This window comes from Lissotriton helveticus, chromosome 2_1, assembly GCF_964261635.1.
Source record: "Lissotriton helveticus chromosome 2_1, aLisHel1.1, whole genome shotgun sequence".
NCBI lineage: Eukaryota > Metazoa > Chordata > Amphibia > Caudata > Salamandridae > Lissotriton > Lissotriton helveticus.
Window position 1 is genome coordinate 283,513,970 of NC_136059.1, and position 25,517 is coordinate 283,539,486.

Sequence of the window (25,517 nt, forward strand, 5' to 3'; positions counted from 1 at the left end):
AATTGTTTTTGTGCTGGGAGGGGCACCTTCCTGCACAGAAATAATCCCAAAAGGTATTTTCCTCTTTCTATGTGTGCTGCAGAAAAAGTGGAAAAACGAGAAGAAATAAAGATAGTTCTACTCATTAAGCCTCACCTCTGGAGTTGTAAGGATTTGGTGCTTCTCCAGGTATACACAATTTTGTAAATCTGGGGCAGCATCAAAATCCATGGGTGTTGCGTGGAAACAACCCACCTCAACGCCCATGGAACGCCTCCCGAGCGCAGAGTAAGGCGAAGCAGCGATTTGCGCTGCGTCACCTATCACCTAACTCAAGATTTATGAGACCACTCAAAGCCACTCAGGGTAGCTTTCTGTAGCTTCATAAATCTGATGATTCAGAGCCCTGTCTCATGCATATACCACTTTACATGGTGCAAATGTGACGCAAGGCTCTCATAAATAACTCCCTTTGACTATAAAGCAGGTCTACCGACACCAGTGTATACAGATCAGAAGATGTGCAGGCCAGACCTGAATAAACACAGACCGAAATACCTTCTCGGCACCCAGTACACAGAACCTGCACCCACCCATGCATATAGATCAATATCCATTTAGGAACTCAAGGACCCAGGCTCCCAGGCATATAGGTAACAATGTAGAAAGCGGGCCTCATAGAGTTTCAAACAAGGACATACACATACAGACCCATATATAGATTGCCCAGCCCTTACAATCAGACCAGGAGGCACACATAGATGAATAGGCCTGCATGGTTCAGGACCTGACTATCTAAAGCAGTATTTCCACTGGTATACACCGAATAGACCTCTTCGTTCATTAGGGGTTACGCTAGTCCCAGTGCCACGCATTAAAAAAAGTTTGATGGGGAGGTAGAGGTTTTACCTACAGTGCGGCCAAAGCCTGCAACAACCTGCCATTTCAGTTAAGTTATATCACAAACCTCTCAGCTTTTAGGAAGAGCCAAAAGACCTGGCTTTTTGCCCAATAAATGTTCTTTCCTTTGGCCACAGGAGATATGACTAGCGCCTGGACACATCCTGGTAACAGCCGCGCTGTATAAATTTCACCAACATTAACATAACAAACGGACAAACAGAGGGATGGATGCACAGTGGCACTGATAGATAACACACCTACAGGCAGTGGTGTAGGGAGCTCCCAACTATAGCAGCTTAAAGCAGCTTGGGTCCGATGGCCTGCTGGACTATGTCCCATTTACACCTTATTGGTTGTTTGTGGCCTCTTCTCTCAGCAGGTCGTCAGAAAAGCTGGTTATAACAAACTGAGGGGAATACAATGAAACAGGGTTGTCAGGCTGGACAGGCATGCACAGTGAAGGAATCAGAAAAAGATAAATAAGCAAATAGGAAAAACACATAGAGAGAGGGGGAGACAAAATAGTTATGGATCAGAGAAACAAGATGGGTAGATAAGTAAAAGATAAATGGGAGTAGAAAGGTAGGATGAAAGGAAGGGAAGAGACAACGTTTGCACATAGGGTAAGGAAGATGGAAAATTAAACAATGAATGGATAGATGAAAGAATGAAAGGATTGATAGAAGAATGGATGAAAGATTATATGAAAGAGTGAAAGATTTGACAGATGAATGGGTGAATGGGTGTAATTATGGAAGAATATACAGTTGGAGAACAGTCAAAGGGCCCAGCTTCGCTTCCAACATCACCGGAGCCTATCTTTGAAGTCCCAGGGGGCTGCTGATACCGGGAGGACATCGGGCCATCGGGAGCACGCACTGGAAAGTGCAAACTGCTGTCTGCTGGTGGCTGCGTGGTCAGGAGTACGCGAGCACGGGACTCCAACTCCCAGGAGTCCGTGCATGCCACACCTGTGCACGAGACCGCCCACCCTCCTACCAGACTTAAAACACCTCGCGGAACCCGCTGGCGCGGGTCCCACTTTGCTTCCAACAGCACCGGAGCCTATCTTTGAAGTCCCAGGGGCTGCTGATACCGGGAGGACATCGGGCCATCGGGAGCACGCACTGGAAAGTGCAAACTGCTGTCTGCTGGTGGCTGCGGGGTCAGGAGCACGAGAGCACGGGACTCCAACTCCCAGGAGTCCATGCATGCCACACCTGTGCACGAGACCCCCCACCCTCCCACCGATCCGTTATTACAGAGCTAAGGGTCCGCAGCGCGGAACACGCGCGGGGACTCGCCTGGGAGAAGCACGGGACAAGGGCGCGGCCATCTGTGGCCATCCGGGGCCTGACGGAGACTGGACTGGGCCACCCCCTTTGACGTTCACCTTAAGGTACTGTTTACGCTCCACCCTCAGTTTATCTGTGGGCTCTATCTAACGCAGTAATGGGGAAGAGGAAATCCACTGAGGATCTGAATGACTCTGCTGGCGCGACGGCTAAGGGAGGGAAGCTATCCAAGAGATCTAAGTGCAAACCATCTAGGAAGCGTCAGTTACACGCAGGAGTAAATTGTGTCATCGACAGAATTGACGATTTGGTGCAAGACTGTACAGACCTGTTAACATTTGCTCCCATTCATGGGGAGAGAGTCTTAGAGGGATATAGTATTGTGAGTCCGATGGAAGCTAAGAGTAACAAGCGGGGGGTTGTCGTTATTCCAGAGATGTTCACCAATAAGCAGATTACTGGAGCTAAAACGGTTTTAATAGAGAGGGGAGAGCCCATTACAGTTCAGTCTCAAATCCCCTCATCTCCTAAACATAGTTCTGCTGATATAAGCACTTTACCCTGTAGCAACAGGTTTGCTGTTTTAGCTCAAATAGAAAATTGTAATACTGAAAGCAGGTCTGAGGCGCTTGTGCCTGGTCCACCCCTAGTAGAAGGTACTTCGGATATGGCTACTATTATGGGGATGCCCGGGCTGGCTGAACTAACCAATAACCCCCTGTTTAAAATTGTAAATCATCTGTGTAACCTGGTCATAAGTATGCAAACTAAGATCGACCAACTCAGTGTTGCTGTAAATAACCTAAGGGTGGGCTCCGGAAAAGGCTCTGCGGATATTAACCATGCTAACAGTAATTGTAAATGTGCAAATCTAACAGGATGTCTAGGGAAAGCTCCCTCTTTGATCAACCCACGTATTACTCAGGGCACTGTTGCTAACCCAAGCCACACATCCATTGACATGGGCAGAAAAGGGAGCGTAGCTACCAAAGCCAATCAGGCCATCCAAAGTACCGATCCAGTGTTAACTGCTTTACCCAGTGGGATATCCGGGAACCCAGGGGGCAAAAATGTTTACAGAGCAAGTCAGACTGTACAGCAAGCCGTGACTAGCCGACTGTATCCAAGATCTGTTCCATCAAGCCCAAACGTTATGTCACCTAATTCTTATTTGGGTAAATCTCCTCCTGTGTTCCTGATCAATATTCCCAAGCTCCCTATTGGTAGGGCTCATGAAACTCCGGAAGCACTTACCAATAAAGCAATTCATTGGCTTAGGTATGTAAGGGGTTGTAGGTCAGTCATTAGGGAGGACATCTCCCGCGCGGTGAGGCTTATCTCTCAGGGTGATGCATATGACTGTATTGAATTACATTTTAAAAACCCAATGATAGCTGGAGAATTACTAAATCTAGAATTTAGATCCTGTTCATCTGACCATTCAAGGATTCAGATGAGAACAACTCCTCCCCAAAGGTGGCTCTCTGAAAGAGGAAAAAGTGGTAAGGGCAATTTTCTGGCAAATTCGAGCCTGGATCGTAATGATTGACTCCAGTCTAAAGTTACTATTGGGGTGAGCAGTGATTCAATTAACAACAAAGTCCTAGGCCTCGACCTATTTAATGACCGGGGTATCCCACCCGAAGTGCCATCCTTGCTACCTTATTCGCCATCTATGGCTGCCCCCGAATATATGGCCGTTGAGTCAACTAAGCAGGATTGTAATGTGTCTACCATTGGTAAATTTGGGTCTGTTCTTTCCTGGAACATAGCTGGCCTCCAATCAAAAATGGAATCCCCGGAGTGGGTATCATTTGTTAGCCAGCACGATATATGTTTATTTCAGGATACTTGGCTACTGGACCCGTTACATCTCCCTGAGTATTTAAATTATCCCGGCAGAGAAGGGAGACAAGGGTCGTCTGTCTGGTGGTTTAACAATTTGGATCAGACAGGACCTTGGTGCCACTATAAAAGTCATTCACTCCAATCATAGGGATTTACAGGCCCTAAGTCTTGTGTTCCCTAATCAAGAGCCGATTAACATCTACAATGTCTGCGCTCGAAGTACTGCTGGGAAAAAGTCACAAGTACTTGCACTCCTGGAAGAGATGCTTCATTCCCCTTATCTGCATTCCAATTTAATTTTGGGGGGAGATTTTAATGTTACTTTTGAACCTCTTTTTTGTGAAAACTGGAATATATCAGACGATGAAGATAGGGAATGGGGGGTACCTAAACTTGACCTTAAACCCATTAAAAAGTGGTCAGATATAGTGATCCAAATGAGGAAGAGGTGTGGCGCCGCGGCCAGGGCGACGGACGCTGGAATCTGGGGATCACGGTTCGATCCCCGGCGCCAGTGGCAGGTTAGCCCAGCACCATGTGACTCTGGGCAATAGCTTGCTTAATCTTCCCAACGGCCCCCAGCGCCTAGAGACCCTTGCGGGTGATTGTGCGCTTTACAAATGTGGATTTATTATTATTATTTATTAATTCTATTTGTTTAAATAATGGTCCAAGATCAACAAATGGAAGATCACTGGGTGATAAAGCCGGGGCAATCACATACAAAAGTGGCACCAGAGAGAGTAGAATAGATTATATTCTAATCAACCTGGGGTTATGGAGATTCCTCCGAGACATGCTAATCATAGAAAGGATAGAGAGTGACCACAATCCCTTGTGCTTGACTCTCTCTCCTACTGGAGTACTCCCGACTATTATGGTAAGGAAGTGTCTCTAACTCCCATTACTGACACTGTCCTATCGAACGATGTGCACCATGTTCGGTGGTCAAAAGTTTTGATTAATCCAGTTAATATTGATTTCATAACTCGAAAGCTTGCTCAAGCAACATGTGACTTAGAGGAACTGCTAGAAAAGGATAATGCCTTTCCCTCTCTAGAGGAAGGAACAAGGGTCCATGAGGCCTTTTTTTGCGAACTGAAAAGCCTTTTCATTAAGCCTTGTATTAAAAAAGGCCCACGTATACCTGAGCCACCTCGTTGGTATTCGGGGGAATGCAGGCAGGCCCGTTTGGACCTGGGCAGAGCCATAAAAAGTGAGTCTAGCGAGAATATTCGGATGGCCAGATCCATGTATAAAAACACTGTCTTTAGAGCTAAACGTAACTGGGATGAAACCAGGTGGAATGACTTAAACGAGGCAGGTTCCAACAAAGACTCACGGAGATTTTGGAATGTGTATAGGTGGGGGGTCGAGGTAAACCCAGATAAGCCATGGAACTGGGTTTCCAAAGATAAATGGGAAGCCTATTTTCAGCCTCAGTATGCGAGGGGTAAGGGCTCGGAATTAATCCTAGAGACTCCCCCCATTTTAATTGCTGAGGATATGTTTACACTAAAAGATGTTTACTGTGCCTTAGATTTAGTGGTTCCTGGCAGAGCGCCATCCCTGCGGACCTATTTTTAAGGACAAAAACTCCTGGGGTTCCTACATACTCCTTTTAGCTAACATGATTGCCAGGGGAGCCCCTACACCTTGCTCATGGAATGGGGCCAAAATGATTCCTGTGTACAAAAAAGGGGACAAGTCGCAGCCAGGAAATTATCGTCCAATCAGCCTGATTGACACCTCCCAAAAAATTTTGGGCGGGTTGATTTTAAATAAAGTACTGGAGTGGGAGCGGGACAATAACATCTTGTCCCATCTACAGGCAGGCTTCAGGACCTCAGTTTGCACGGTCGACCAGGTGCTACATTTTACGATGTTGCACTGGAAGACCGTGCTGATCGGGCATGGTAGCCTATACGTAGCGTTCATATATTTAAGAGCGGCATTCGATCTGGTTCCGCGCGCTACCCTGTGGAAAGTCCTCAACGACATGGGTTTGCCTGGACCCCTTCTTATTCTTTTGAAAAAACTATGTGAACAAAACTATGCACAGATTAGGTGGGGCGGTCCTGGTAGTGTTACGCCCTCGTTCCCAGTGGAATCTGGAGTCTGCCAGGGCTGTGTCCTGGCGGCTACGTTATTCTCTTTATACATTAATGATGTGGCCAAAATGTTAATTGGTTCCAACATTGATGCCCCTATCCTAGCTGGAGCAAAAGTTCCTATTTTAATGTTCGCCGATGATTGCCTTTTAGTAGCAAAAACGCCAAGCGGGTTGCAGAAGGCCTTGGTGCTTTTTGATGATTTCTGCTCAGCTCAGGGTTTAGAAGTTAATGTAGCAACATCTAAATTTATGACTTTTAATGCCCCAAAATCCTATAAGGGTAATATGTCTATGAACAGGCGTCCCCTAGAAGGGTTCAGGCTTTTAGCTATTTGGGTGTCTGTATCCAGCATGACTTGAGATGGAAACAGCAGATTGAGTTGGCTACCCTGAAACACCGACAACTCTCTGATGCCCTGAGTCTGGAGCATTCCAGGTCCCTCACTAAACCGATAGCTCCCATATTAGCGGTTTACGATGGAAAAGTGGTTACTTCCACTCTATACGGGGTAGAACTTTGGGGACCTGAGAATCTACGGGGATGACAGCTTCAGAAAATGTATTTCTTTGGAATTTGATAAAACTACCACAGAGTACCCCCCTGAATCCCCTTCTCTACGGTCTGGGTTTGTCTCCAATAGCCCTTATTGCCTCTTTGCGTCAAATTTTATATTGGAGGCGGCTTTGGACAACCCCAGAATTAGAGACGTACAGAAGGGGAATGATAGATATAATTAGATGTGGTAATTCTCACGGAATTAAGTGGTTAGTACATATCCGGGATGTTCTGACTGATCTGGGTTTACGAGACCTGTGGGAAGACCCAACAAATGCAAGGTTCCCACCCAAGAAGTTTTTAAAGGACCTGTATTGGAAACTTGTGGCTGTTAAGATCTTTAGGACCACAGCTCCTTGTTCATTGACCGGTGTGTTTATGGACTTTAAGGAGGGACCGTACCTGGAAGACTTCTGGGATGTTATCTCAAAACCCTTAGATCGCAAACTTTATTTCCAATTGAGGATTGGTAGCTTACCTGTGAGGGCTTTTACCAGCAAGTGGTCTAGGGGGGGACAAAGCCGGCTGCCCAGCATGTCCGGCACTTTCTGAAACTGTTGGTCACTTATTATTTGAATGCCCAGCGTATGCGGCCCCACGACGAACATGGCTACGCCCAATGTGCAGGTTGCTGGGCACGGACAGTGGTCTGGCTGCAGTGAGAATAATATGTACCTGTCCAAATATGACTGTATATGTGACAGTGGCAACATTTCTGGGGTGGGCATGGACCATCAGAAGCAGTTTGTTAATAGATTAACTTTTCCCCTGGTGAAAATCAAATCCCTCTTGAGGTAATGTTAAATAATTCCTTATGTAAATATATTAGTATTATATCTCCCAAATTTTTAAAGGGAAAGAATTTGCTCATTTTTTAACTTTATTTATCTGTTTTAAACTGTATTTTTTATGTGGATTTTATGCTTTTATGACAATCGTCGAATAAAGCTTGCTTGACTTGACTTGACTTGACAGTCAAAGGGTGAGTGGGTGAAAGGAGAGATAGAAGGATGAATTTGTTTATTAATGGGAGGATGAATGGATGGAAAGATAGAGGGAAGTACAGAGGAATGGCTGAATAGATGTAAGGGTCTATGGATGAATGATTGGATGGATGGAAGGAGGATTAAGGTGTGAAATGCACTTTTTTATGGAAGATCAGGTTTGATCACTCCGCATGCTCGCTGTGATTAGAGTTATGTTTCATGTTAATTTTCAGCCTTGCCAACTAGAATAGAGTGAGACATATGTATGCATGGCATATAGGTTTTTATGCATACAATCAGCTAATCAGGCATGGATGTCTATTCACTAAAATGCCAGAGGGTATTGGAAGTGGAATCACATACACTTTGACCTTAATTGCATCATAGGAAGAGTCATCATATGACCCCTGACTTTTTATGGAAGGCATGTCACATGACCCTAACATCACAATCACAAGAAATGGGGATTTACATTGGATAGTTTCCCAAAATAATACAGAGTTACGGCGTGTGCTGCTTTGAATTATTTTGTATCCAGGGGGAATTCCATAGGTTGTGCATGAGCATTGCACACACAAGGAGATGATGGACAGAGTGTTGAAACTTTTCAGACACTCACCCCAGTCACAGATCTTGGTTGAATCCATAATTGTTCTTTAGCTCAATGCAAATCAGTCTTGACCCTGTGCCTCATGGGAACAGTCCAGTCCAAACTGCCAAGCCAGGTCTTTCCTGAACCGGAAACAAGCATCCTGGGACCGGTTTCGGGATAACCCCCCTCATCAGCCAGGCTAGCTTGAATCCAGTGGCAAAGTGGGCAAGGGACCCACGTCTGGGCATACCCTGCCAACTTAGGGCCAACAATACATTGGTAGAAAGGAATTTATGCGAAAATAATATGCATTTTTGAGACAGGTATAACAGAGAAAAATGTCTTAATTTCTCTTCATTTTCTCAACTTTGCATATGTACTGCACTGAAGAGCACACATGCAAAGTGAGAAACGCCTTAACCCCTCCTGTGCTCATGACGAGCTCAGCTCGTCATGAGCCACGGCGCTCCGGTGCTCATGACGAGCTCAGCTCGTCATGACCGCGCCCTGTGGTAGCAAGCCTCAGCCAGGCCTACTAGTGCAAGGGATTCGCCCTTCTCTGCTTAGAGTCCTTAGATCAATAATAAGAAGTTGGCACAGAAACTGTAATAGAAAAGACAGAGTTTATTAAACCCCATGAGGTGGAACTACATTCACACAATACCCTTCGGTAGAGTATGAGGTAGCACACTGACTGGAAGGAGCTTGGTCCTTTTATACCCACACAGGGGCTGAAATGAATGCGGTACACGGCACAGAGTGTTGGTTTCAAATACATATAAGGTCATACAGAGAGTGTGCTAGCAACAAGTGGGAAGGGCTGACAGCTAATTCTGGTGGACACCTCTTGACAGTTACAAGTTGGAGACAGCTGCATGCTCAACTGAGCATGTGCAAAGCAGAAGAGGATAAATATATATTGTCTCTAGGCAGATTTCAAGAGCAGTTAACAGGAAGGTAGGACAGAGCACATGGCAAACAAAAAGGCCGCCAGAAATACAAAATGGATTCCGTAAAACGGACAAGATAGTCTCTAAATACAAGATGTCTTCTGCTAATGCTTAACCTAATCATTGCTAAATTACCACAGCCCGTTAAATGGAACGCTCGCACGCTGGGCTGATTCCCCTGCTGTGCTTAACGTTCAATGGGAACGGGTGTGGCCATGACGATCTCAGCTCAGCTCGTCATGACCACCGGGGAACTGCGGGGGGCTGCTGTGCGTGCCCCCCAGCACAGCGGGGGAAACACCCCTGCAGTGAAGGGGTTAAAGCATAGTTTTTATACTGGAAGGGACCCTTTCCAGTGCAAAACCTATGCTTCGGAGAATGCACATACTCTTGAACTGCAGGACAAAGGTGTGAGCGTTGGTTCGTGGCTTCCAAACGTGCACCAGCACATGGGAAATGATAAAATGCACCATATCTTTTTAGATATAGCAAATCTTTTTTTTCTCCCTTTGACGCGAGGCAAATTTGGTGCAGTGATGCCTTGTGTCAAACAATGGAAAATCTGTGCCTCAATCTCACACAATCTCCATCACTACCTGTCACATGAGTTTCACTCCCTTTAACTCACACACACATGTTTTCACATACACACTTGCTCACAGATACACATGCTCTCTCTCACTTGAACAACTCTCACCCCCAATCTCGGATAAAAATATTTTTACTCACCGGAAATGCTACAAAAGGTCCTGTGTGCTCCATTTTTTATTACAATTAATAGTGAATAATAGAATATTATTCACTATTGGTGTAATGAAAAACAGGCAGATAATCATGAATGTGAAGCCACCCCTGTGCTCTTTGCACTCATTTCGATCCCTTGTGCCAATTGCAATATACAGATGCCCATCACGGTAAAGGAAGATTTACCAACATCCAAGATTCCCAGCCTTCTGCAACTGCATGCAGATGTTAGTGTGTATTCCAGCTGTAATGAGTTAATATGGCTTTAATAAAACAAGTCTAAACGCAAAGTATCACAAGTATTTAAGCTTCAGCAAGCACTAAAGTCACCGTTTAGTCATGCTACAAAAGATTGCAAAAAAAATAGCACTGGCTTTGTGAGGTTTAGGAATGATTGTGTTCTTAATTCTTCTGACAGAGAATTGCCATATGCATTACACATAAGTGCTGCTGCTCTGCAATATACCAAGATTATCTGTCTTGTCTTCACAGGAAGTTCCCGAAAGGATATCATCAGTAAAAGCCAGAGCTACAATCCATTTATCATTTCAGATAATATAAGTAGATAAAGTTTGAGTGCATTTTTCATATAACTTTTATACACGTTGGGCCTGGTTCACAGAGGGCCTCTGCACTCATGGCAAAGGCTCCGCAGTCGTTGGGGAGTTTGGGCTCTCTGGACAGAATCTCCCACATGAGAATTCTCACTGTGGAGATTCCGCCCCAAACGCAGAGACTCCCCCTCGACTGCGGGGCCGCCACCATGAGAGTGGAGGCCCTTTTGTGAATCCTGCCCTAAGTAATTAAAGTTTTAAAACAGAACACAGCTGGAGGCTAATTCAATAGTCTGCATATCATTCCAAGAAACATCTAGTTTCCAAGGGCTATTAAGAAATAATGTTACTTCACTGCTCCACGCTTCCTAACATAACTTTCTTCTGCTGTGTGTACCTCCCTCCCCGCTACACTGTTAGCAATATAACCTCTCCAAATAACAAGTTCGCCCCAAATCAATGAAGCAAATACCCTGATAGACCCTTTTAGAACTAGCAGCCCCAGGGGGTGCTGTCCCAGAGGCATTGAACTGGCCTGGGAAGGAGGCCGTCTCCCTGAGCCTCTACAGACCCCGGAGACCTTATCCTTGGGGACAAAATAATTTATATTAGGGGGGAAGCATGCAGACTTCCTTACTGAGCCTAAATGGATCCTAGGGACCCTATCTCCCGGGGCCATAGATTAATTATAGGGGAGAGTGGGGAGTGCCTCCCCCACCCCCCCTCCTTCAGCCTTAAGAGGCCCTGGAGACTCCACTCACCAGGGCCAAAAACATTTATATTAGTGGAGGGTGGTGTGTGCCTCCCCATGCCAAGCCCACATTTGCCCCAAGGAACCTATCCCCCTGGGGTATTAAATAACTTCAGCAGGGAAGGGGGGGCATGGCCCCCCTTTCTGAGCCTTAAGAAATTTTTATTGAGGAAGGAGTGCACAGTCCCCCGCCCGTGCCCAAAAAGTTCACAGGAACCCCATTTTCCAGGGCCATAAATTAACCATGGGGGGTACGTGGCCCCTCACTTATCTTTAAGAGGCCCCATGGACCTTATCCCCTGGGCAACCATATTTATATTAGGGGAGGGAGGGCACATGGCCTCCCTCCCTAAACCCAAGTGGCCCCCGGCGAACCCATTCCATAGGGAAACAAATATTAATTATAGGGAAGGGGGAACATGGCTGCCCACTCCGAATCTTAAGAGGCCCCGGGAACTCTATCCCCTGGGGGCATCCACAAAATATAACAATGGGGGCTGCGGAAGGAGCCCCAGGGCCCCTGAGGCCCCAGCTGGGGTCTGCACGGGAACCAGCATCGCTCCCTCCTGGTGGGAGCAACTATTTCAGCTTTCTCCCATCGGGCGGAGCAAGAACAGTTTCCTCTTGCGGGCACCAGGTGGGAGCATTTTTAAAGCTCCTGCTAGGTGGGAGCACAGCTCTTTCTCTGCCCATGCTCCTGCTTACAGGGAAAACAACTGTGTCTCGGGGTGGGCTCCCCAGGACACAGGTAAAGAGGCAGCCCTGGATGTTAGGGTCCCAGGCCCATTTGGGCTCACTGAGGGGAGCTGCATGCCCATTTCTGTAAAATGTAAGTTCCCAGCCCAAGGGATGGTGTAACTGGTGCCCACCTGGGTTTTGTGCCAAATGCCTTCCTCCCCATTATCATGAATTTCTACCTTGGGGAATGAGGTACCTGAGGACTATTAAGGTTCTGGGAGGGGTTCCTCAAGCCTCCCTCTCCCGTTATTCTTCATTTCGGCTCCAGGAGATGGAGGCCATGGGTCCTCTTAAGCCTTGGGGAGGGTGGCCACATGCACCCTTTCCCCAAATAATATATTAATAACCCCGACTGGAGTTTATTTTCTTTTTTAGATTATTCACAATACCACCGGAGTCCCACAAGTATCACGGGATTCCCGTAGGATTGCAATTTTGTTTTTAAAAATAAACATTTATTTTGGCCCTAGAGGGAGTTTTTCTGGGATCCCCCACCCCCACAGGCCTAGGGTGTCATGGTATCCCTATGCTGCACCCTTAAATTATCCCCTTAATGACTGCCTTAAAGACAGTCTATACTTATATCTTGTCGTTTCTGCCTCAATATTCGTGTAATTTTTAGGCCTTGATGAAATGTTAATTACACTGGAGTAATTGAACCCATTACCAAAATTATGCGAGAGTAATTAAGGGAAACAAATCCTACCGCTGGAGTATAGGAACAGCGAGCAGCTGCTGGCTACTGCTGTTTATGTCCTGTAGCATTTAGTACTAAATTCTTAGAGCAAAATACATTGCCAGGCCCATTTTGGACAACAGGGTGAATTTTTCACTAAGAAAATAGCGCCAAATCCTGGTTCACGCTTCTCACACAATTGCGCATAATTATGAGTAATTTTGCGGTAACTTCGAGTAATTACGCTAAAGATATTGACAATGCATCCAGAGTAAATATACACACAATATACAAGATAGCAATACAATTTTACAATTGTACAGTTCTACAAGTTCTGACATCCCATATTTGGAGGGATCTCCCCAGAGAAAAGGAGTTCTGCTAGCCCTGGAGGACCACGGACTCTGAGCATGTGTCAAGGCACGAGATGTGCTGAGTTATCTTCTCAGAGAATACATACCAGGACTAATATTTTTCCCAGGAACCTGGGCACTTAAGGAAAATACAAATAATGGTTCCCTGGGGTTAATTTAAATATACATAGTGTGTTGCTTTGGTATGGCTACTTAGCAATCCCATACAAGCTATTAGTAATTAAGGAGGAAGGAAGGGAAGGGAAGGGAAGGGAAGGGAAGGGAAGGGAAGGGAAGGGGAAGGGGAAGGGGCAGGGAAGGGAAGGGAAGGGAGGAAAGCACTAGAACATCTGAAAAACAAACCTAGGTATAAATACAATTATATTTAGGCACTGATGGTTCAGTGCACAGTGAAAAGGTGAGTGCCCAAATGATTCATATACAAATTGTAAATGTTATCACAGAACACGGTATCTGGGAAATTCAGACATCCCAGGTTTTGGAGGGACATTGTCACACACAGCAGTGTAGGCGGTGTCCACATGTACAGAGGCAAGGACTTCTGCAAGCAGAGGCGGCCGGCATGACTCGTGGGTGGTGAGGCCGGGCGCAGAGGAGGTCACAGGGGCACAAGGTTGCACAATACAAAAAGAAATTCAAATGTACACTTACCTTGCCACCGGGTCCCAGGAAAAGTACGCATGACTGGTTTGAATGTCCTGAGAGGGCTGACCAAACAGTCTTTGAGCACTTAGGAGTGGGCAAACCACTCCTCCCCTGCCCTGTTCTGAGAGCAGGGCAGCCCCGCCCACCCACCTACCAACAAAGTAAACTCTGAGTTATTATCATTTTGCATATTTTCTTTACTTCGCTGCTCACAAGCAGTGGGGTGATGCTCCTCCGCCATAGCAGAGGAGCCAGCTGCCATGGTCTGCAAGCCATAGAAAGACATTGGATGTTGGGCACGTCTTAGGGCACATGATATGCTGGAGGTATCTTGCCAGAGAATACACACCAGCACTATTTTTGTCACAGAAGTCAGTTTATGTAAATGTTGGGATTTAAGAACATTTCCAGACAATTGCTCTCCTGTGGATGATGGCAACATTCTGAGCCTATAGTGGCAAACATACCATGGTCTCAGCTGGACACACGAAAGCCTCTGTCAGCATATATCATAAATGAATGGTAGGCTGAGCCGTACCAAGTTGGGGCCACTGATTCATTACATAAAACACAGATCCATATGTGGTCAATGGCATATAAATATTGGGGCGGATTTACAAGCCGCTTGCGCCAATTATGTGTCACTTTTCCTATGTTAAAAGTAACGCAAAAGTGGTGCAAAGGGCCTGTAAATCTGCCCCATTGTATCTAGAAGTGTAAAACGCAAGACATAGGCAGGATAGAGTTCGTGTCCCTTGTAGCATGCACTCCTTTTTACTGACAAGCGATTGTTTCTTGTCACACTGTTTAGTTAATGATACCTTGGATCGGATCTCTAGGTATGCATACCAAGGTAATATATTATGTATATTTACATGATTGCATGACTATCCTCCCAGATACATTTGTGAACCCTCCATTGATACCACTGCACAAGAGAGCCCTTAGACCAGCATGGAAGAACCTACACGCTCAAATGTAAACATTTCAGTGTAAAAAGAAGGTATATTTAATAAATATGTAATAATGTGTACCATTGCATTGGGTAATAATAAACACCTATTATTCTGAGTCAAGGTGCCCTATGGGTCAAGCCCCTACACAATCAAACGTTATGCAGCTGTTTTATGGTAATAGAGTGTGTATGTTTTTGAAAGTGTTGTCCAGTCATCGCTCAAGTTCAATGTCTATGCCCTTGTTGATTACTTCATTTGCTGTCCTGTCAAACGAGTGTGTTATGTACAAATTAATTAAATTGCTGTAAAAATTCACCGGAGCCGCCAGGGCTAGAGGAATGGAGAAGAGGGTTGGACCTTTACATGGCAGCCGAGAGAGTGACATATAAAGCAAGGGGGTGCCCGAAACAATTTCGAAGGGTCTGGACCGAATGGCGGCATTACCATGGGTTGGATGGGGGGTTGTGAGGGGGGGAACTTGAAAATCTGGCTATTCAGTCGCAAGAGCACTGACAATAGAGCTCCGGGTGGGATACGATGTGATAATTGTACCTTATATCAGTGGACGTTGAACTGGGATGTTGCATATTGTGACAGAAATTTGTGGCTTTGAGGTGGGTGGGTGTGGGAGTAGAGGTCTATATACTGCTGATTTCACGACTGTAATGTTGAGTTTTAATAAAATGCTAATAAAAATATTTTTTTTTTAAAGAAATTGCTGTAAAAATGATTTAATGTTGGCAACATCGAAATGTACATTGATATAGCACAAACTCTTTTGAAACATCTGTGCATAAATACTAACTTTTTGACTGACAACTTATGTTGTTTTTTCATTCGTTTGCAATTTATCATTATGAAGTTATGCCGTAAGCAGATCTTACATGTTGTGGCACACATTCCTCTATTCTATGGGCACAGTGTGATACTCAAAGTGGTCATTAAAAATGCATATTTTTAAATGACCACTAACATTAAGGAGCTCTTATATGTTTAAATAAAGATGTTAGCCAAGACCATGAATGAATTTCTAAATCCTTCAAGTACATTTACTTTTTTGCCAGCATAAGTGTGTGTAAGGCTGCCATTGTATAAATTAGTGACCCTATAACACATGTACTGGTGTCGTTTTGCATGTCTATAACATTTATAATTGCTTTTTTGGATACTGTACGTTATTCTTAGGGTGTCTATTCTTTTCCATATAAAACTCCATTACTCAGACAATGCTTCCTCTGCAACACTGTCATGTTAGGCAGGATGCTAAGTGAATTGCTGTCTGAAATTGGAAGACTGAGATGAACCAATCATATATTAATTCGAAAACGTACATCTTCCATTGAGCCCCTATTATTATACATTTTTAGGTTTCGACCTGGCGAGGGGCAAAGCCCCTCCCAGATCGAAATCTTTTGTTTTCAGTAGTGAGGTTCGGACCGCCTCTGTTTCCAATTGGCTAGCTCCATAAATGGAGACTAGCCATTGGGAGACAGAGGCTGTCAATCGCGCTTTCTCACAAAAACGCGATTCGGGGGCGTTTCTGGTGCTTTTTTTAAGCCCCGCCCCTTTGTCCCGGGCCGCGCTGCGATTGGCTGCCGACCCGGGACACCCCCGTGACGTCATTCCCGGGCCGCGCTGTGATTGGCTGCCGGCCCGGGACACCCCTGTGACGTCAGCCAATCACAGCGCGGCCCGGGACCTGGCTTGTTTAGCGTTCCCCGGGCCGATTTTTAATCCCAATCCACCGGTACACGTGTAAAGGCGTAATTTGAACCCAGTCCATGAAAAAAGGGAAGAGAGAGTAACATATTCTTCAGGTGAATACGTGGGGGAGGGAGTGCGGCGCAACTCTATGGAGTGGGAGCGCTCAAGTTACCAACTAAAAAGGAACCGTTACTGGGACGTCATCAGCGGGTATGGCCGTTTTATAAAGCGCCTGTAAAAGAATCCTCGCTGTCGCTTCCAGGCGCCCCGAGGCTCGGGTCGGAGCTGCGCAGAGCGGGCGGCCTGGAGGAGTATGGGCGTGGCCATGAGGGCGGGAGAGACAGTTTACTCAGTCACGAGTTCTGGCAGCACACAGCGGCATATTTTGGGAACTGCGTCCGCGTTTCTTTCCATCACACGGGCCTGGCGCGGCCCCAACTGTGTCAGGGGGCACAGCCGCGTGGCCTGGAGCCGCACTGGACGCCGCTGCCGCCGGGGGGCGCGTGCTGCGACCGCGCACACGGGAGGGATTCTGGCGGTGCTGTAGGACGGGGTGCGAAGTAGAGAGTGCCGGTGTTCGCAGGGAGGCTGTAGGGTGTGCTGTTAACAGTGGAGCCATTGGCTGGTGTGTAGGTGGGGCGATGGTACTGTGGACAGAGTGTTGAGGGCGCGGCTGGTGTGGCGCTATCGATGGTGTGTGTTTTTTATAGGGTAATGTGCAAAGTAGAACTGCAGGTGAGGGCCTAGAGTGGAACGCTGTGAGGTGTCGAGGGTGACATTGGTGTGTATAGGTGGAGCTATAACGGATGCATTGCTGCGGTTGGTGTATTATGTAGTAGGTAAGGCGTGTGATGCTTGTATTTTTGCAGGTAGTTGTAGAGCGCAGACGTGTGGGGGGGGATGTCAAAGGTAGTATTGTTGTAGGTGAGCAACTGGTGGTGGATTTTAGAAGTGCATCTGCCTTGGGCGGGGTGGAGAGGGTGGCAGTGTTCCAGTTTTTTATTATTTAATGCGTTTTTATATAGCGCGGACTTTACCCGAAGGTGTCAGACCGCTTCACAGTAGGAACAGTAATGATACATGAGGAGAAAATTACAAGTGAGCAAATTAGAAAATCAAACGTTACGTTACATGAGGCAATAGTGACAATTGTGAGCAAACAAGATACCAGAGGTAGCCAACGGTACATTACAAGAGGGTGGATTTGTGAAAGGAGTGTAGCCGTTCGAATTGTAGGACGGGTGTAGTGAGGAAGTACTGCTGTAGGTGGGGACTAGAGGGCGGGTTGTTGTCGGTGATGTGTTGTAGCTGAGAGGTGGAGGGTGGATGTGTTGTAGCTGCTGGATGGAGGGTGGTATTGCGGGCTGGGGCTGCGTTTCTGCGTAGGGTGTAGTTGTTCCTCTTCAGTGACAACTAAGCTTAAGGTGAACATAGAGCAGCGGGTGGGTTGGTAAGGACGGCGATATCATCACCTACCTAGACTGCCTTGGGGGGCTTGCCTACTCTCTAAACCCTCGGAAGGGGTCTGCTTAAATGTAGGTCCTTGTCGTGGGACTGAAGCACCTGATGATTGTGCTGAGGTCTGCCCGCTGCGGTGCCCTTCGCAGCTCAGAGTGTACTCTCTGCCTGGGCGAGGACAGGGCCGGGCCCTCCCCTTCCTTCTGTAATAAGACACCAGCGCAGACAGCGGGCGGTGTGCAGAGCAAGCACACAAGTGTGGTTCATATAAACACAAGAGGATCTCCGTTCCGCCACAAGCGGGTGCACGCCCACTCAATCCGCCAACAGGCACGCTTTCACTTATAACCAGCGCAAACGCATATTCCTGGCTGTGGCAGAGCTGGCCTTTGCTCCGAGTGCCCCCGGCACTTCCACTCCCCAACCTCCCACCTACAAAACCAAATGTGGCGCCCCTCCATTTGTCATCTTTTTAAGTGTATGTTGAAAAAAATGGGAGCGGTAGGGTGAAGATAATGCGGGCAAGAGAAAGGAATGCCATAATGACGAAAAGCAGTTAAAATGCAGACCAGGGATTCCCTCACTACCACCATTTGACAGTGCTCACAAGTCTCCATAACTATTGTCTCTTAGATTCATTTAGTTTTATAGCGCTCACAAGCCTGTCATACAAGTCTGTTCTGCTGCATGCTTTTCCTGAGTGCGCCGCGCGTGCCCCTCTTTTGGTCTGTTGCTGCCAGCTGGAAGGGAACAGATTAATTATTGATGTGTTAGGCACACCTGCGAACAATTTAAAGTGCACAGGGGATTAAGGCTCTAAATCTGTTTGTCATCATTTTAGCACCCTCTACCCCCTGCAAACTTTCTCTCAGGCATGTTTTCATTTAAATGTTTTTGAGGCCATTGAAAAGAGAGCTTTAAGATTTCACTGTGGTCAGAATTTGTGAACAGAATGTGCAGCAGGCAGCCTTCCAGGGCGCCTGTAAAGTAAGAAAAGTGGTCGATTGGTCTTCAGACATTGGCTTGAAATATTATCAGACACATCTTGGATCAGCCACAGGAGTATTTTTGTTTCATCTTCTGTATGGGGGACTATTTTACACCTGATACATATATTATGTTACAAAAAAACTCACAGGTGTAAGGTGGCGCTCTTGAGCACTCCTATGTGCAGAATAATTTTGCAGACAATTCAATCAAAGTAATCCAATGGAAAGAAACAAAGTTTTATTCATGAAAGATTAAGCAATTGACATTGTAAATGACAATGCCATTTATTTATCTGTTTTCAAAACCAACTCATAAATAAACAATTTGTCATTTACAATGCTAATAGCTCTAACTTTGGCAAAGGCGAAACCGTTGCATTGTAAATGCTTGTTTTAAACTGTGGCTAAAGGTTTTTGCAACTTTTAGACAACACCAAACCAATAAAAAAAAGCATGCTTTTATAAGGTCAATAACATGGCAAAGGGTAGTTATATGCTTAATCATGTCAATCTCTGTTTTACTTCAAGTTGATATTATTTCCTTGGAAATGTACTGTACGTGCATTACCATTTTTGCCTTAGGCACACATTATTTGTTTTTGGGCTACATTCTTTTAAGGAGATAGAAATAGCTAAACACGCAATCAGTAAGACCCTGGGCAAGATTCTTAGTTGCTAGTCATGCACCAGAACGTTATACTATCAGTGAGGAAAAGTAACCCTCCACCAGTAGGGAGAGTGCCCCCACTAGATGAGTAACTTGCTTTGCAAGTAAAGTTGGCTGGGTGGAGGTTCTAGCGCCCACTGACGAAAGGGGAAAGAAATGACTATTTACTTATCAGTTATATTCATTACCCTGAGTCGTAGACCTTCCCGTCACAGTCATAACCATATGAGCAATAGCTCCTCTTCAGACCACCCAAGCAAAAACCTTCCTAGCCCATTCCCACATCCTGTGGCATATAACCCTTGACCCATGTATGCACATCCTGTACCCCCAAGCACAAGAAGCCGAACAGGATGGGAGAGATGGGAACCCAGACTGTGACTGGGAGGTCTACAACTAGGAGTAATGAATATTACAGGTAAGTAACCTGATTACCTCATCGTCAGAGATCCGTGTCACAGTCATATCCATATGAGCAGATACCAGAGAAAGAATCAGCTTCAACAGAGTGCATGAAACAGACTTTATTAATAACAGCAAAAAGTCACACTACCTGAACAGAAAGCAGCACAGCGTCCTTAAAGCCAGCTGAGTAGGCCTGGGAGTAGGACTATGCTACGCTTGCGTAGTTTGCGCAACTACTTGCTAGGCGAATTGCACATAGCACAGTGCAAAAATGCGTAGTGTAGCGGGCAGTTTTTTGCTTGGTCGGGGTCCTTAACGTCAAGTTGGTGACCGGGAGTGAGCAAAATAACATCCCGGCGAGACTTTTCCCTCAATCGCGATCAGCAACATCAAGTTGCCGATCGCGAGCGTGGAAAATAAACCTCCAGCAAAATTCTCACTGCGGAGAGGTCGGGTTTCTCATTACGAGTGGTCGCGCATGCTCGCGATGAGAAACTACCAGTCCACATTGAGAAAGCTGCCGCTCAAGTACAAATCTACACGAGCGGCAGAAAACGACTGCTTGCACTGTGCAAGATGCGGTTTGCACTGATTGCACAGTGCGGACACGCATAGGAAACTGTGCAATCATTGCGAACAGCATTTTGCTCAGTGCACTACGCAGTTCGCGTAGCTTGCATAGTGCGAAGTGCACTTCGCGTAGCTACGCGTAGTGCTACTAATCAAACTACGCCCAGGGTTACAGACCCTCTCCCACTCACCACCAAATGATAATGGGGCATAAACATGTGAGGCGCAGTCCAAGTAGCTGCCCGGCAGATCTCAGCCATAGATGCCCCCTGAAAACAAGCCGAGGAAGCAGCCACACTGAGTCGATCTCCAATGCATTAACCCAGGCGCCAGTACACTACAAATATCATATGCTGCCCTCACAGGCCACCTCATCCAACGACTGAGAGTAGTCACAGAAGGCTTCAGATCCTGACCAGCCAGACCAAAGGTCACAAAAAGCGAATCCACCTTAGAAAAAGGTTAAGTATACACCAAGTACCCCTTAAGAGCCCGCTTAACGACCAAACAGTGCAGCCGCACCTCAACCTCGAACAGAAAACGGGCAAAACCAGATCCTCTGAGCAGTGAAACAAGGAAGGAACCTTGGGCACAAAGGAAGGATCAGGCCATAGAACAACCCGATCCGGAAAAAAATGCAAAAAAGGGCTCTAAACAAAGCGAGGAGCCCAACTTCCCAACCCTCCGGGCCGAGGGGATAACGACAAGAAAAACTACCTTGATCGTCACAAAATGCAGATACACCTCAGCCAGATGCTCAAAGGGAGAAGCCTGCATGGCCCACAGTACCAATGGAAGATCCCAACTAGGTGCAAAGGAATTAGCCATGGGCTTCTGGAGGAAACAACTCCGCAACAACCAAGACACCAACAGAACCATAGGCTCACAGTCCGAACCCCTAAGGGCCCTCACAGGCTCCCAATGAGCCGAAAGGAGGACACAGCCAGACCCAAGTTGAATCCATCCTTTATGAAATCCAAGATACGCACAAGTTCCACCTCCAAGCAGGCCAACCCCGAGCTGCACACCAACTCTGAAAAGACACCCAATTCCTAGCATGAGACTTGAGCGTCGAAGGGCGCCGGGACTGATGGATAAACTCAGCCACAGTAGGAGAACACCCCAAAGCCACCAGGTTCAGCCTCTCAACAGCCAACCCGCCAGCTGCAAGCAGACAATACAAAACCGGGATCGATGGGGGAAACAACATGGGACAAGGAACCACTGGCAGCCGCCAACAAGGACCCATGGCCAATCTCAACAACAGAGGGAACCAAGGCCCCGGGACCAAGCAGGAGCCCGTGGGACAACGGCGGCCCAATTCAACTTGACTTTCAGCAGGACACTCGGATGCCGGGCAATCGGGGGAAAGGAATACATCAGTCCCCACTCCCACCGGAAGGACAGAGCATCCACCCTCCAAACAGAGTCCGACCGGACCAGAGAACAAAACTTCTCCCGCAAGGCATTCCCCAGGGCAGCAAACAGGTCCACTACTGGGACCCTGAACCTCTCCATCAGGGCCCAAAACACTTCCTGCATTAGGCACATGTTGGACAGGGAAGGAAACAACCTGCTCAGGCGATCTGCCTCCGAGTTCAAAAACCCCGGCATGCAATGCTCTCAGAGACAACAAATTCAACTCTGCCCACTGGCAAATCTGTTGTGCTAACAAGTTGATTGAAGTCACTTTTGCACTCCCCTGGTAGGTGACATAACACACCGCCACTGTGTTCTCTGACCGCACCAGCACAACCCGCTGCAGGACCCAAGGACGGAAATCATTCAAGGAAAACTGCACTGCCTTCAACTCTCTCCAATTCAAAGACATCTCTGCCTCCTGAACTGAACAAATTCCTTGCACAGATTCCTGAGCAACACCCCCTGTCCCCAGATTGCTGGCATCTGTCGTTAGCACCAACCGCTCCTGGTACACAAAGCGAGAGCCCTGGAAGAGGTTCTCATCCTCCAGCCACCAGGACAATTCCATGGCAATGTCCACACCCCCGGAATCAACTGTTCATAATTCTGAGATCTTGGACTCCAATGCCCCAAAAAATGATTCACCTTGGGGTACAAGTGCAAACAGGCCCAAGGAACAATCATTACGGCAGCAGACCTCAACCCCTGAACCCATGACCACTGCCGAGCCCTGGAAGACTTGGCTACCAACACCTTTCTCAGATTGCGCACCAGAGTCAGTCTGCGGTGTTCCGACATGAAAACCTTCCCCATCTTGGTGTTGAAGACCCCCCAATGAATAGTAGATCCTGAGTGGGGCTCAGGTGGGACTTTTCCAAGTTCAGAATCCACCCGACCTGCTGAAGATTCGAGGAAACCTCTTGGGTATGTGCTTGAGCCTTAAGGAAAGAAGAGGAAGATATCAACCAGTCATCCAATTACAGAAACACCTGGATCCTCTGAGCATGCAACAACCCCTCCAAGTGTGCCAACACCTTAGTAAACACCCTAGGAGAGGCAGACAGCCCAAATGCAACACCTGGTATTGGTAATGATCGATGCCCACACAGAACCGTAGAAACTTCTGGGAAGCCACATGAACCGGCACATGAAAGCAGGCGTTCTTGAAATCGAGGGAAACCAGGAAGTCCCCCACTGACAGGAAGGACAGACTCATCTGCAGCGACAACATTTTTAAAGACCGATGAGGGATGCACAAATTCACCGCCTTCAGATCCAGAACAGGAGAGAGGTTCCCATTTGGTTTTCAGATCAGAAACAGGATCGAGTAAACCCCCGACCCTGTTGACTCACAGGCACCCTCACCACAGCCCCTTTGGAAACCAAGTCCTGTACCCAACCCAACAGAGCCTGAAACTTGACCTGAGACCTGGGAAAAGGGGTAGCCATGAACACCTCTACTGGTGGAACCATAAATTCGATCTGATAGCCCAGCTTGACAATCCACAGGACGAGCGACTCCCAACCGGCGTCACTTCCTAACCCCACACATAGTCCTGATTTGGAATGCCCTGAAGAAGAGGAGGCACCCTGCTGAGCCTGGGACTTGTGGAAGAAAGGGACACCCTGGCCACGTCCCCTACCACGAAAGGGCTGGGCAGCCATTTTAGATTGAAACGTCTGCCCAAAAGCCCACTTATAACCAGCAAACTTCCCTTTCTGCGAAGAGAAGACTGGAGCCAACAACTTTTTGTCATCCGCCGTCATTTTAATCAAGGTCTCCAACTGTTCCACAAACAGCCTAGAGCCCGTGAAAGGAAGTTTCATGATGGCAGCCTTCTGCGCTGCCTCCACATTCCAAGGTTTAAGCCATAACTGTCTCTTAGCTGCCACTGAGGCCACAGCTGCCGCAGCACTAAGGGAATCAAAGGACAAATCAGCCAGGAAGCACAATTGTAGCTCCAGCATTATCAAAGACTCAGAGGGGTCCTCATCCTGTAACAGTTGCTCAGAAATACCCTGACCGTCCTTCAGAAGGGACTGAACCAGGTAGCTAGTGTAAGCGGCAAAATGAACCGCAAGGTTAGAAGCTGCAATGGACCTCTTCAAAGCCCGTTCAACCCTCTTGTACCCAGCATCTGAGGGAACCGAATCCTCGGAAACCACCAGGCTCTGAGATGCTAGTCCCACCAGTAGGGAATCCACCTTCACCCCCACAGGCGGAAACTCCTCCGAGACCCCTTGCAAAGGATATCTGTTAGCCATAAACCGGGGAAAAGTATGCTAGTCAATATCCTTCCATTCCCCCTGCAATACATTTCGCACAGATTTATGAATGGGAAGGCACTCAGGTTCCCGACCCTGATAAATGGCAAAAAAGTCCTCCGACTCATCACTTTCTGTGGGATTAAGGAACCCTATATTGTCCCACATATGCTGCAGAATACTTTGAAGGTCATCCCCTTGGACAAAACGACCCTTCACCTCCTCATCTGACTCCTCCTCCCGATCAGTGACAGCCGCTGCATCCAATTTCTGCCTCTTAGGCCCCTTGGATTACCTAGCCAGAAATGCTGCTGCCACAGCAGCTTCAATCATCTTCTGCACCTCTGAAAAGGAAGGCGCAGTGGAAGGCCCAGCAACCACCACCTCCTTGTCCTGGAACCCACTCAACTCAGATCACCTCTCATCCATGATGAAAAATAGCCAGAGAAGCATCACAGACTCATATACACACAACCGCCAATACAATTATGACCCTGTCAGGGCAAGTCCTAGGCAGCCCCCTGCGAAAACAACCAATACCACAAGGCCTCGAGGCTCACCCCAAAAGAGAGACAATCCTGGCCACCCCGTCCAATTAAAACCCTGGACCCAACTTGGACCTGCTCTAATGGTCCAAGGCAGAGTACCCGACTATGCCAAGCTATCTCCGAGGGATATTACCCCCAAATCAGTAAGTAACCCTTTCGGGAAGCATAACAAAAGTACAGGAAAGTGAGTGAACTGTGTAGAATGGCATAAGACCATATTACAACCATCATTTGGAAAGCACAAACCTGCTAGGCTCTGCCTTTCTACCCCCTAAAAAAACAAAGTCTTCGAGTGGCCCCGGCCACAGGCTCACTTAGAGACAATAGTCACTGGGCCCCCAGGATACATTCCATGCAAAAGCACACGTAAAGCCGAGGTCAGAGAAAAAACGCTGATATGCTTAAAGAAGTACTTCCTGTGAGTACTACTGCCTTCCGCATACCGGCTGCATGGTTAGGGAGTCATATGCCCCACTCAGCCATGCTTTGTAGGAACCAGCAGCTAGTCAGCCTTAACAATACAGATGCAACGCAAACCCGCCTCTGCCGGGACCCGTGCTCTGCAACGAAAGCCTGCCTACTCCAGGCGGAACGTGAACACACCATCATCCATGACAAACCCATGCGCTCTGCAAATCCCTTACACTCCCAGGAGGTCCCTGCTACATCGAGGGATCGAATCCTGAAGAGGGGAACCAGACTTCATTCCAGCAGTATTTGGGCATCAAGGAAGGCTTCCAAGAGACGAATAATTAAAACCACCAGCCTCAGAGTCAGGGACCATATTCACCACAGAACTACGAGAGCAAGAGGCCGCGAGTCGTAAAAA